The sequence below is a fragment of the Dreissena polymorpha genome, chromosome 2 (assembly GCF_020536995.1).
Source record: "Dreissena polymorpha isolate Duluth1 chromosome 2, UMN_Dpol_1.0, whole genome shotgun sequence".
In the NCBI taxonomy this organism is placed as follows: Eukaryota; Metazoa; Mollusca; class Bivalvia; order Myida; family Dreissenidae; genus Dreissena; species Dreissena polymorpha.
In genome coordinates, this window is record NC_068356.1 from 51092710 (window position 1) to 51103802 (window position 11093).

The following is an 11093-nucleotide window of genomic DNA, read 5'->3' on the forward strand; positions in this document are numbered from 1 at the left end:
AAAAATTAATTTGCTGATGATTGGGTACAGACATGTTTTTAAAAGACTTGAACTATAAATGAGCTCGGCCGGGATATCAATATACACATTCCTTTCTTAGCAAATTGTATTACATTTATTTACTTTGCGACTTGTAGAGTGTTCACATGTTTTTTTAATAGTCGTAAATTGTAAGTTGCCCCACCAATTTTCCACCATGGATTTCAATTAATAAAATTTTGAACGCGGTCGAAAGATCTTTAAAACGAATGTTCTGAGCAATTTTTATGAAGTTTGGACTAAAGGAAACGTTTTGAGCGTGAACAATTTGTCGCTTCAGCCACATAATGAAACTTTCCCCACCCTCGCATGGTCATGTATACCCAGGTACCGTAACCACACATTAATAATCAAACGAAAACATGTTCAAAGCAAGTGATAAAATGATCGGGTAAAAATGTGACTTAAAGTGTGATCATAACGTTTTGTTATAATCATATAAGGAAAATTACCACGCTCGTTTTCGATTATTTTTTTAATGCACTGAGACCAATTAAAAACATGTTATCAGCAAGATCATGTTATTAAGACTTAAGCTTTCAAATGAATAGTTTTTGTAAGGCTTTACATCAGTTATATAGCAAAGCATGTCCATTTTGTCGCGGCTGTTTTTCTTAATGATTGAACACAGCGGATAATCATTCGAACACATTTTCTAAGCAAGGTTCATGATGAATAAGAAAAACACGTGTTTTTTTTTTTTAATTTCTCTTACGACTTAGTTATGTCTTAACATTTTCCCGTTCAAAACTCAACCGCAATTTCATTAAAACAATTGTTATGACCATGTTTCATGACGATTGGGAAATCAATGCTCGTTCTAAAATGTTCACAAGATCTTTTTGACAAAGTGACAGTTTTATCCCTGCATTATCCATGTAAAGGAAAAACATACCACATTGCATTATATTGATATAAACTTGTGTCATCTTTAAACTGTAAATGAAGATTTCACGTTAAACGAAGTCGCGTCAACGATATTGTTAATAACAGAACTGTCATTAATGCTGGTTCCGAGTGATACTAACAGATGATGATAGTCCAGCACAGCACAATTGTAAAGGATGTACACTTAAATCAATATCAATTTAAATTCCCGTCCGTCCGTTACAATGTCCGGCTATCGGATTGTTTTTCTGAATATAAAAAGCAAACCGGTTTAAGTATCAGCTATAATAACATACAGTTAAGGATAAATAGTTGGCAGAGTGCTTAAACCCTGGCCTAATATACACAGAGGCATTGCATGTGTAAGCCGTATGTGCTTGGTCATTTTGCAACAGTTAAATTCGAACGTCCTTTATGGATCAACGGTTGTACGGTTGACCGCAATTATAATATATCGTACGTAAAACAATCGTTTTGTTGTTGACTTTTGTTTGCTTTGGTCAGTTTTTCTGATGTTGCCATTGTTCTATTAGTCCGGAGCATATTTTCATATAGTTATATTTCAAACGTCAACGTTAATCAGACGGATGGTTATCCTTCAGAACCTATTATAATCAAAACACTAGCCGAGCTAATTATCAATGAGGCCCCTATCTAAGTTCTAGTTTGTTTCTTCTGACAATGATTTCAGTCGCTTTAATAAAGGCATCAATTTTGACATTTATGTTTGAGTGTCTCCAGGAACACTGCTTTACTTTAATAGCTAAAGATGCATTTCTTTATCGCCCTTTACCTACGTAACTTTTCTTAAATTACCATGATTGTATTTGTGCAAAGTACTCCCAAGTTTAACTTTCGTTGTTATAGCTGTTTTTTAATGAACCTAAATCATTATATGAGCGCTGCACATGCTTGCGTTTTGGTATCAAATGAAGCCCGATATTGGACATGCTCGATACTTGCGGTTTAAATGTATGAGTCGGAAAAATTGCGATATTTTACCCTGCCTACTGTTCGAGGTCCATTTAATTTTGATCGAAGAGCTAAATATATATGTTCTGTTCATTTTATGTGTCGTATCAGAACCAACTCGCGGTTGCATCAGCTCAAAGCTCAAGGTTTATAATTGAATATAGATGTCTGAGCTTGATTTGTATTCGCGGTTTAAAGCCTATTGTTGACCTCAGATTTTGCTCAATATTGTTGCGCTCCTCTTATGTATTGGGGAAACAGACACAGCAACTCAGTTATATGATTAAATCATTTAATAATTCTAACTCTTGACATAACCACTTTTAGGCAATAAACATATTTTGCTCACAGGATAAAAAACACAAAAGCCACAGTAACACTTTTGTCGTCGTATTCCAAGTTACAAAAGCGCGTTTGATTTAAACTCGCGAAATCCGTCGGGAGGGCAGTCGGCACCGAACACTTTAAAAGCTATTTAAAGTTTGAAATTATCTCCAAAAAGACAGAATGATGTTACTTAAAGTTAAACTAATCCGTTTACATACGTAGTATTGATAAATCCAACAAGCGTGTATTCCAACTTTTGAAATTTAAGCCCCTCCCGCTCTGGAAGTTCACAGTCTATTTATATCTCATAGAACGATTGCGTTGGTCAACCGGGTCGATCGAGTTTACACGGCCTATGGTCGACCAAAAATATGCACACAGACGATTATAGCATATGTGTAAACAATGACATTCCGTGTAGAACCAAACCACGGACATGGCTTCATAAGAGAAATTACATATTAACTTTATAGGATAAGGATTCGAACCTTAAACCGTGATTAAAAGATAAATATATAATAAACGCGAGACAAGTGTTGCTATGGCGAGAAATAAACATGTTTATGATCAAAATCGTTCATGTTAATGCAAAATAAAACTGTAGGTGACATTATTGTCGAAAATAACTGTGATGTTTAATGTAACTAAAAATGTATACATATAAAGAATACTGAGGCACATCACTACCCCCACGACAAAAAGCCAAAGCTCCTGCTGGCGTCAACTTAATCAAAGCTGCCAACAAAGCCGGTCAATTATTGAAAACGAAAACCGTTTAACGTCTACTTTTAAAAGCAAAAACATTTTACACCACAGTAAGCAACGTCAGCAAGTAATTTTGACATTTACGTACTATCGTAAAGTGTTAGTTTACAAGCATTGATACAAATGCATATCACTATCCACACAGCCCCTCATTATTAAAATATACAGAGACTAGATAATTGACAAAAATGTAACAAGGATGACTTTGCATGTTTCACTAACTCAATGTCCGTTAAATCACACTTTGATAAAGTCAATAAAGTTCAATTTTTCAACACAACGTCCGTTAGATTATTGTTTTTATAAAGTCAATACAGTTCACATCGGTAATCTTCTTCCGTATTTGTTAACCTAACACACGCGATAACACATCAGCAGGCGTCAATTTTGCAGTCTTATAAACGTTCGTTGGTGGTTGTAAATCTACACACTGTAATTCCGATTATGAATGAGTCATTTTCACGTTCCACATCAATGCTTCCTCGTCGGTTTTCTTGCATCCCGCATTTCTCGGTTCATGGAGCGCAAACTTCACTCGATGCGGCGCGTCTCCTCTAGTATCTGGGCGCTCCTGTCCGCTATTGTTGCTAAGTGTCCCAGGGCCTGGCCCAACAGCTCGCGAATAGAACGCAACTCCCCTGCTTTACTGGTCTCCGCTTCTTGGCCCTGGAAAAGGGTCTGCCTGGTCCGTCTCAGTCGGCATGACGCTCTCGTCCTTGACCGGTGTAGAGGGAGCTGGTGGGGGTGTCACGGTCTCACATCTGGTTGCGATGAACGCAGTGCCGTCATATTTCTCTGCTGAGCCGGCACAGGCTGCGTCCCATGCCATCTGGACCGGATCACCGGGAGCAATTGTCGCTGAGACGCCGACATCTGCGTCAATCATCTGCGTGAGCCAACCAGGCAACTCCGTCGCAGACGCCTCCACTACTGTCCCAACGTGCTTTTCAAAGTCGCCTGGAGTGAACGTCCCCACCCTCATTATGGACACATTGTCGACCGCACCCGTCCGTTGTACTGCTGCCCGATGTGGCGCATACCGGTCGACGTGGCTAGCGAGGCTCCAAGCGTCCATTGCCTTGTACCCGCATAAGGCACAATAAAACGGGGCGCTTTCACGAGGAATGTGCTCCTGAAGCACGTGCTCGAACAATCGGCCGCGCCGGTCCCGTTTGCCGCAGTGCCTGCAGAAGTACAATCTTCCGCCGTTTTTCGCATGAGCCATTCTGGAAACACAGAGAGGCATATGGTGTAGGCTGATCAAACATAATACAATTATGCAATTATAAAGCCGTCAATATTTAAGTACTAGTATACTTTAATTTAAGATAATTTTTATTTAATCGTCCCGCACGAGCTGCCCTCGCTGAACGCCGCGACAGGAACTACGCCTGTTAGGTCTCGGCCTCACGTCTGCAACATCCAAACTTCGGTCGTGGAAAAATAAAAATCGCGGCAAATACAATAATGACGCAACGTTATTATCAATGTTCACTTATAATTTATTTCAAAATTTACTTAGTTCGCAAAAAAAACATATAAGGGTAATGCACTGAAAGTTGAAAACTAGAGGCGCTTTTGTGCACGCAGGATTCAGGCAGGAAGTTGATTGCCACGGTATGGTTTAAGCTTGTTGTGGTGCACCAGACGCTCCTGACTTTGCTGTCCAGTTGCAGCACAAAGTTCAATTCCGTGACCCTTTTCTTGATAAGAAATGGGCCATCGAACGCTCGTTCCAGCTTCGGGTTCACATCCACCTTCTTTGTCTCCTGCAGGCACCAGACGGCGTCTCCTGCCTTGTAATTGAACTGCTGCACGTTCATGTCATAAATTCCCTTTCTGTAGCGCATGGCCTTTTGTAAATGTTCACGTGCAGTCCGATGGGCAAGGTGAAAGCGTTCTTGAAGTTTATCGACGTAACTTCCGGGACTGGGCATGTCCTCATTTGCACCGGACGTAGTCGGGAACACCATGCCCTGGGGGAGGCGGACCTCTCTTCCAAGGGCAAGCATGTTTGGGGTCATCGCCGTTGATCGATGGGGAGTTGCACGGTACGCACCCGCCAAGCATCCTAGATACATGTCCCAGTCGTTTTGCTGGTCAACGAGGTAAGCTCTCACCATTCGAAGCAGCGTTCGATTGAAACGTTCGAATTGACCGTTTCTTTGTGAATGCCGCGCACTTGATCCCGTTTTCTTGACGGAAAGCTACTGGCACAATTTCCCAAACATCCGGCTCTGGAGCGCCGCACCCTAGTCCGTGTGAATCTTGAGCGGTGCACCCCAGCGAGCGATGACGTCATTAAGTATGATGCTTGCGCACACTTCCGCTGTCTGATTTGGAACCGCCCAAATTTCAACATATTTTGTGAAAACATCAGTTGCGACGAGGATATAGCGATTCCCTCTTGGCGTGATGGGGAACGGACCAACACAATCCAAAGCAAGGACGTCCCACGGTGCGCCGGCTCGGAGGTGGCCCAAAAGTGCCTTCGGCTTCCTGGTCGGCTTCCGGTCTGCCTCGCAGATCTCACAAGCGTTGACGTACGTGCGAACGGATGACTTCATGCGAAACCAGTAAAACGAACGAGCCACCTTAGTCTTGGTCGCCTTAAACCCATGTGACCGGATGTGAGCGAATCATGGTTCCATCTTATTATCTTTTTGTGGAGGGCTGCGGGAGCTACAATCTGGTCTTCGAATTCATCGGACGGCAGCCGGCGACGGCGCCACAACAAGTCGTCGTGAAACACGAGGTCGTTGGCTATTAAGTAGTAGTGGTGAGTCTCTGGACTTCCGCTTTGTGCTTCCTCATGCGTTATGATTTCACCGTCGCGCTTCATTATGTAAAGCGGCCTTATATCTGGGTCTTCACACTGTAATCGTGCCATTTCTTGGCTTGACATCACCGCCATCCATTGTGGGCGGCGATGAGCCGACGGGGCGGTTGAAGTTTCACCGGAAGGAGGTCTCGTATCACTTGGCCCTGAACTTGATGCCTTCGCGTATTCCACTTGGCCCTCTTTAGCCCATTTTCCTTGATGTTGCATCTGGTCTGCTCTCCTCTTGCACCGGTTGCATGGCCCGCACTTTAAAGGCTCGCTCATATCAACCTCATGGCACGTGCAGTCCATAGGCATGGGGCACCTTGACAGCGCATCGCAGTGTCCCTGATTTTTCCAAGGTCTGTATTTGATTGTGAAATGGTACGCGGAGACGATCTCCAGCCAGCGGGCGATCTTACCATTGGGTTCTCGCAGCCGGAATAACCACACTAACGCCTAATGATCTGTCTGCAGCCGGAAGTGACGTCCCAGCAGGTATTGCCGGTAGTACTGCACGAAGAATACAACAGCGAGTAGTTCTTTTTCTGTAACGCAATAGTTTCTCTCCGCTTTGTTTAGTGCGCGGCTGCCGTACGAAATAACGCGTTCCTGTTCATTCTGGATTTGAGCGAGCACACCACCGATTCCCACCCCGGACGCGTCGAAATCCAGAATACAATCGACAGCGTCATTCTTTGGGTAACCCATCACAGGAGGACTTGTCAGGGCTACTTTCAGAAAAGTGAAAGCATTCTGGCAGTTGGCTGTCCATATGAATTCCTTTTCAACCTTTGTTAGCTCGATTAACGGCCGTGCAATCTTTGCGAAATCACACACGAAGCGCCTGTAATAGGAAGCTGTGGCTACAAATTGCTTCACCTGTTTTGGGGTCTCGGGCGTCGGCCAGTTAACGACCTTGTCGACGTTGCATGGGTCCGGGCGGACCCCGTCGCCTGACCCGACATGACCCAGGAACACAACTTCCGGTTGGAGTAGACGGCATTTTTCTGGTTTCAGTTTCAACCCTGCGTCAGATAGGCGTTGAAGAACCTCTATTAAACGATGCATGTGAACATTGCGATGCATGTGTACATTGAACGACGGAGCGTGTACGATGACGTCATTAATATAGACCAGGCATGTGGTCCACTGCAGCCCTTGTAAGGCGAGCTCCATTAGCCGCTGGAAGTTTGCACAGGCCGAGTTCAATCCGAAGGGTAGTCGGAGCATCTCGTATTGTCCGTATTTACACACGAACGCACTCTTGGGAACGTATTCCGCTCTGAGTGGTACTTGGAAGTATCCGTTTGTCAAGTCGAGCATGCTGAACAAGCTCGAACCAGCCACGGCGTCTTGGCAGTCTTGAATCCTTGGGAGCGAAAACCCGTCGGCTTTGACCAATTCGTTCAACTTCCGGTAGTCGACACAGGGACGAACCGCGCCTGACTTTTTCCTGACAAGAACTATTGGGGACGGGCATGGTGACGTACTCTTTCTTATAACGCCCATCTGTAGAAGTTCGTCGATCGCCTTCCTTTCATCATCAGCATAAGCCATGGGTACTCTTCGTGGTCGCTGCTAAACTGGAGCGGCGTCGCCGTTGTTGATGCTGTGCTCTAGAAGATGTGTTAGCCCCAGGTCCCAGTCGTCACGCGAAAATGTACCAGCAAATTTAGCAAGAACGCCAGTCTGCTGGTACACTCGGTCGGAAAGAATGGTCTTCGTGGCCCCCGTGTCTGCCATAAAAACAACCGGAACATCTTGCACCTTACCCCGGATATATTTGTCTTCACTCGAGTTCTTGGCAGTTTTCCCCGTTTTAAAGTCATGGCCGTCGTCATCGTGATTAACATCTACGTGGACCTCCCTCTGGCCTCGAGAGCAGGTCCCTGAAAGTTTAAAGGCTCATTGCCTGCCTCCGTTCCGCGTTCCTCGGCACTTCCGTCCGTCACCGTCCGTTTTGGGCAATCCCGAGCAAAATGACCCATCTCGTGGCAGCTGTAGCACTCTCCTTTCCGACTTTTAGTGGCAGGTAGCCGGCCACGTTTCCTTGTCTCTAACAATTTAATTCTCCGCTGAAGGCGCTGGATTTCCGCATCAAGATCCGATGCCTGATGCGCATTCACCGTAGTGTGGCTGGGGGCGCGCTCTTTCCGCCGATAACTTCCGGTTCCACACAGTTTATCTATAACGTGTACCTCCGCAGCTTCGTCAGCGGTTCTGCGGACGGTATAGCGGTTCCGATCGACACGCGCGCAGTTCCTCATCTGTTTCCAGTTAACCACGTGAAACACGGCCTCGATATTACTCGGGGCTTTATTGAATTCGACCGCAAATCTGGCGTCCTGGTCGAGCAGCCCGTCAAAGAACCGTCTTACGAGGTCCTCGTCACGTGTCTGTCTGTCACGGTTCCGATGCGCCTTGTCGTACAGGCATTTCAGATCGGCGGCGAATTCCTCCGTCGTCTCACCTTTGTACGCGTCGGTTTAGCCGGGCAGCATACGATTGGGCTGTTTCGATCATTCTAAAGCGATTCGTCATCTCAGCAACAAGAAGGTCGTAGTTATTAATCACATGGGGTGGAAGTTGTGTAAATGCAAATTCACCAGCGAGGCCTTCCAATTTGGGTAGAATGTTGTCGAGCTTCTCGTCTGGGCCCCAGTGGTATCTGTCTGCAATGGCTTCGAATTTAGCGATCCATACGCCCCAATTTTCGGTGCCACTGAATTGCGGAAATTTCGGTTCTGCTCGCATGGGCCGCTCGCTGGAACGTCTGTCGTATCCGCGTTCACACTGGCGTCTCTCGTAATAAGGATCCGAACGTCGATCGTTATTTCTCTCGTCGGCGAAAACCGCTCGTCATTGATGCTCGAACGGGCACCTCTGGACTCCACCGCGGTTGTGGTTGTGACTCAACGTATCCTGGTGAATGTGACCTCGGTCGACCGATGGTTCCGATCGTCCTCTGCACGCTGTCTAGCTTAGCAACCACGTCGCGTAGAGCACCTGCAAGTGCCGTCAGGTCAGCGCCATCGGTTGTGTTGCCCTCGCTGGCGAACTGTCGTACCGTCCGGCGCTCGTCGGGATCGGTTGCCTCTACCTCAGCGACATCTAACCTGGTCCGCATGCCGTCGACTTCCCTGTGAAATGTAACCTCGTCGTCCGTGCTGTTCCCGTCCATGCTTGTCGTTGACGTCGGTTCGTATCACTAGATCGGCGAATGTATAAACCGACCGCACCGCTGGCACCAAAATATGTTGCGCTCCTTTTATGAATGGGGGAAACAGACACAGCAACTCAGTTATTTGATTAAATCATTTAATAATTCTAACTCTTGACATAACCACTTTTAGGCAATAAACATATTATGCACACAGGATAAAAAACACAAAAGCCACAGTAACACTTGTGTCGTCGTATTCCAAGTTACAAAAGCGCGTTTGATTTAAACTAGCGAAATCCGTCGGGAGGGCAGTCGGCACCGAACACTTTAAAAGCTATTTAAAGTTTAAAACTATCTCCAAAAAGACAGAATGATGTTACTAAAAGTTAAACTAATCCGTTTACATACGTAGTATTGATAAATCCAACAAGCGTGTATTCCAACTTTTGAAATTTAAGCCCCTCCCGCTCTGGAACTTCACAGTCTATTTATATCTCATAGAACGATTGCGTTGGTCGACCGGGTCGATCGAGTTTACACGGCCTATGGTCGACCAAACATATGCACACAGACGATTATAGCATATGTGTAATCAATGACATTCCGTGTAGAACCAAACCACGGACATGGCTTCATAAGAGAAATTACATATTAACTTTATAGGATTAGGATTCGAACCTTAAACCGTGATTAAAAGATAAATATACAATAAACGCGAGACACGTGTTGCTATGGCGAGAAATAAACATGTTTATGATCAAAATCGTTCATGTCAATGCAAAATAAAACTGTAGGTGACATTTTTGTCGAAAATAACTGTGATGTTTAATGTAACTAAAAATGTATACATATAAAAATACTGGGGCACATCTATCACTCGTGATCGATATTAACGTCTAAAATTAGACATTGCCTGAAATGTCTAATCTTGTTCGATGAGCACACGTATACGATTCACTGACCACAGTTGCCGGTGGCAGTAAACCATGGTAGGATATATGTACGGGAGACTGGTATTGAATATTCGTAAACAGTCATGTGTTTATCATGTTTAAAAAATCTTAATTGCAACCGCTTTGATTGAAAGAACGTGGTAGTAAGTGACGCCGAGTTAATCAAAATTGTTCATCGAGCATTTAAATAGGATCCATTGTTTCTTAAATTCAATGAAATGTTTTTATTAAATTTGTGTAGCATTTATATAAGTATTCGCAAAAACAATCTTTCCGAAACGTATGCACTTGTTATAGTTATGAGTTAAATTGAATTGGGATCACGTCAAAATATCACATCAAACATATAAAGTTCATATTAAAATAATCATTATAATCCTTGTTTAACCAAACGCGCACACGCATTATACATTCACATGGTAAAATGCATTTAAACTATATGTTTGCGTATTACATTATATATCACTTGATATAACTATAGTTTATTTTTCTACGTAAACAGTATGTGCACGTTTATCGTATGTATATTAGTAATGATCGTTAGTAATAATTGTATCAACTTTATTTGCAATTTTGAAAAATACAATTCTGTAATCGTTAAGTGTAAATTATATTAAGAAAAAAGTAAACATGCAGAGTTGATCGATTCTAAAATTATACGTGTTTAACACAGCTTGAAATTCCTCTGAACGGCTACTGATTAGGCAAACCCCTTGGCAACGTTTACCTCAACAATATTTATTATACTATTGTTTTTTTTTTCAGAGATGAGTTGCTCAAAAAGTATTACGGCAAAATAATCAGACACTTACACAGTCTGGTAACTTAAGGTATCACTACCTTTACTACCATAAATATAACATTAACTTGACATTAATAAATCATTAAATAGTTGTAGATTAAATTTGCACAAATATGTTATGTTTTCATTAAGTGAAGACAGATTAAATTACCGCGCCATGAAATGTTTACGGAATTAAATGTTCCCCAAAGCTGCACATTAATGAAGTTCAGTCCCTGATCCTAGTTATAGATCTTCTAATACCGTAAGTTTTCCGGCAATTGTCGGACACCCTCAGTTTAGCAAAAACTATTTTACTTTGTGACACTTATATTTTGGACATCCAGCTTTTCCCCTTATGTAAATTACACCATTTATTTG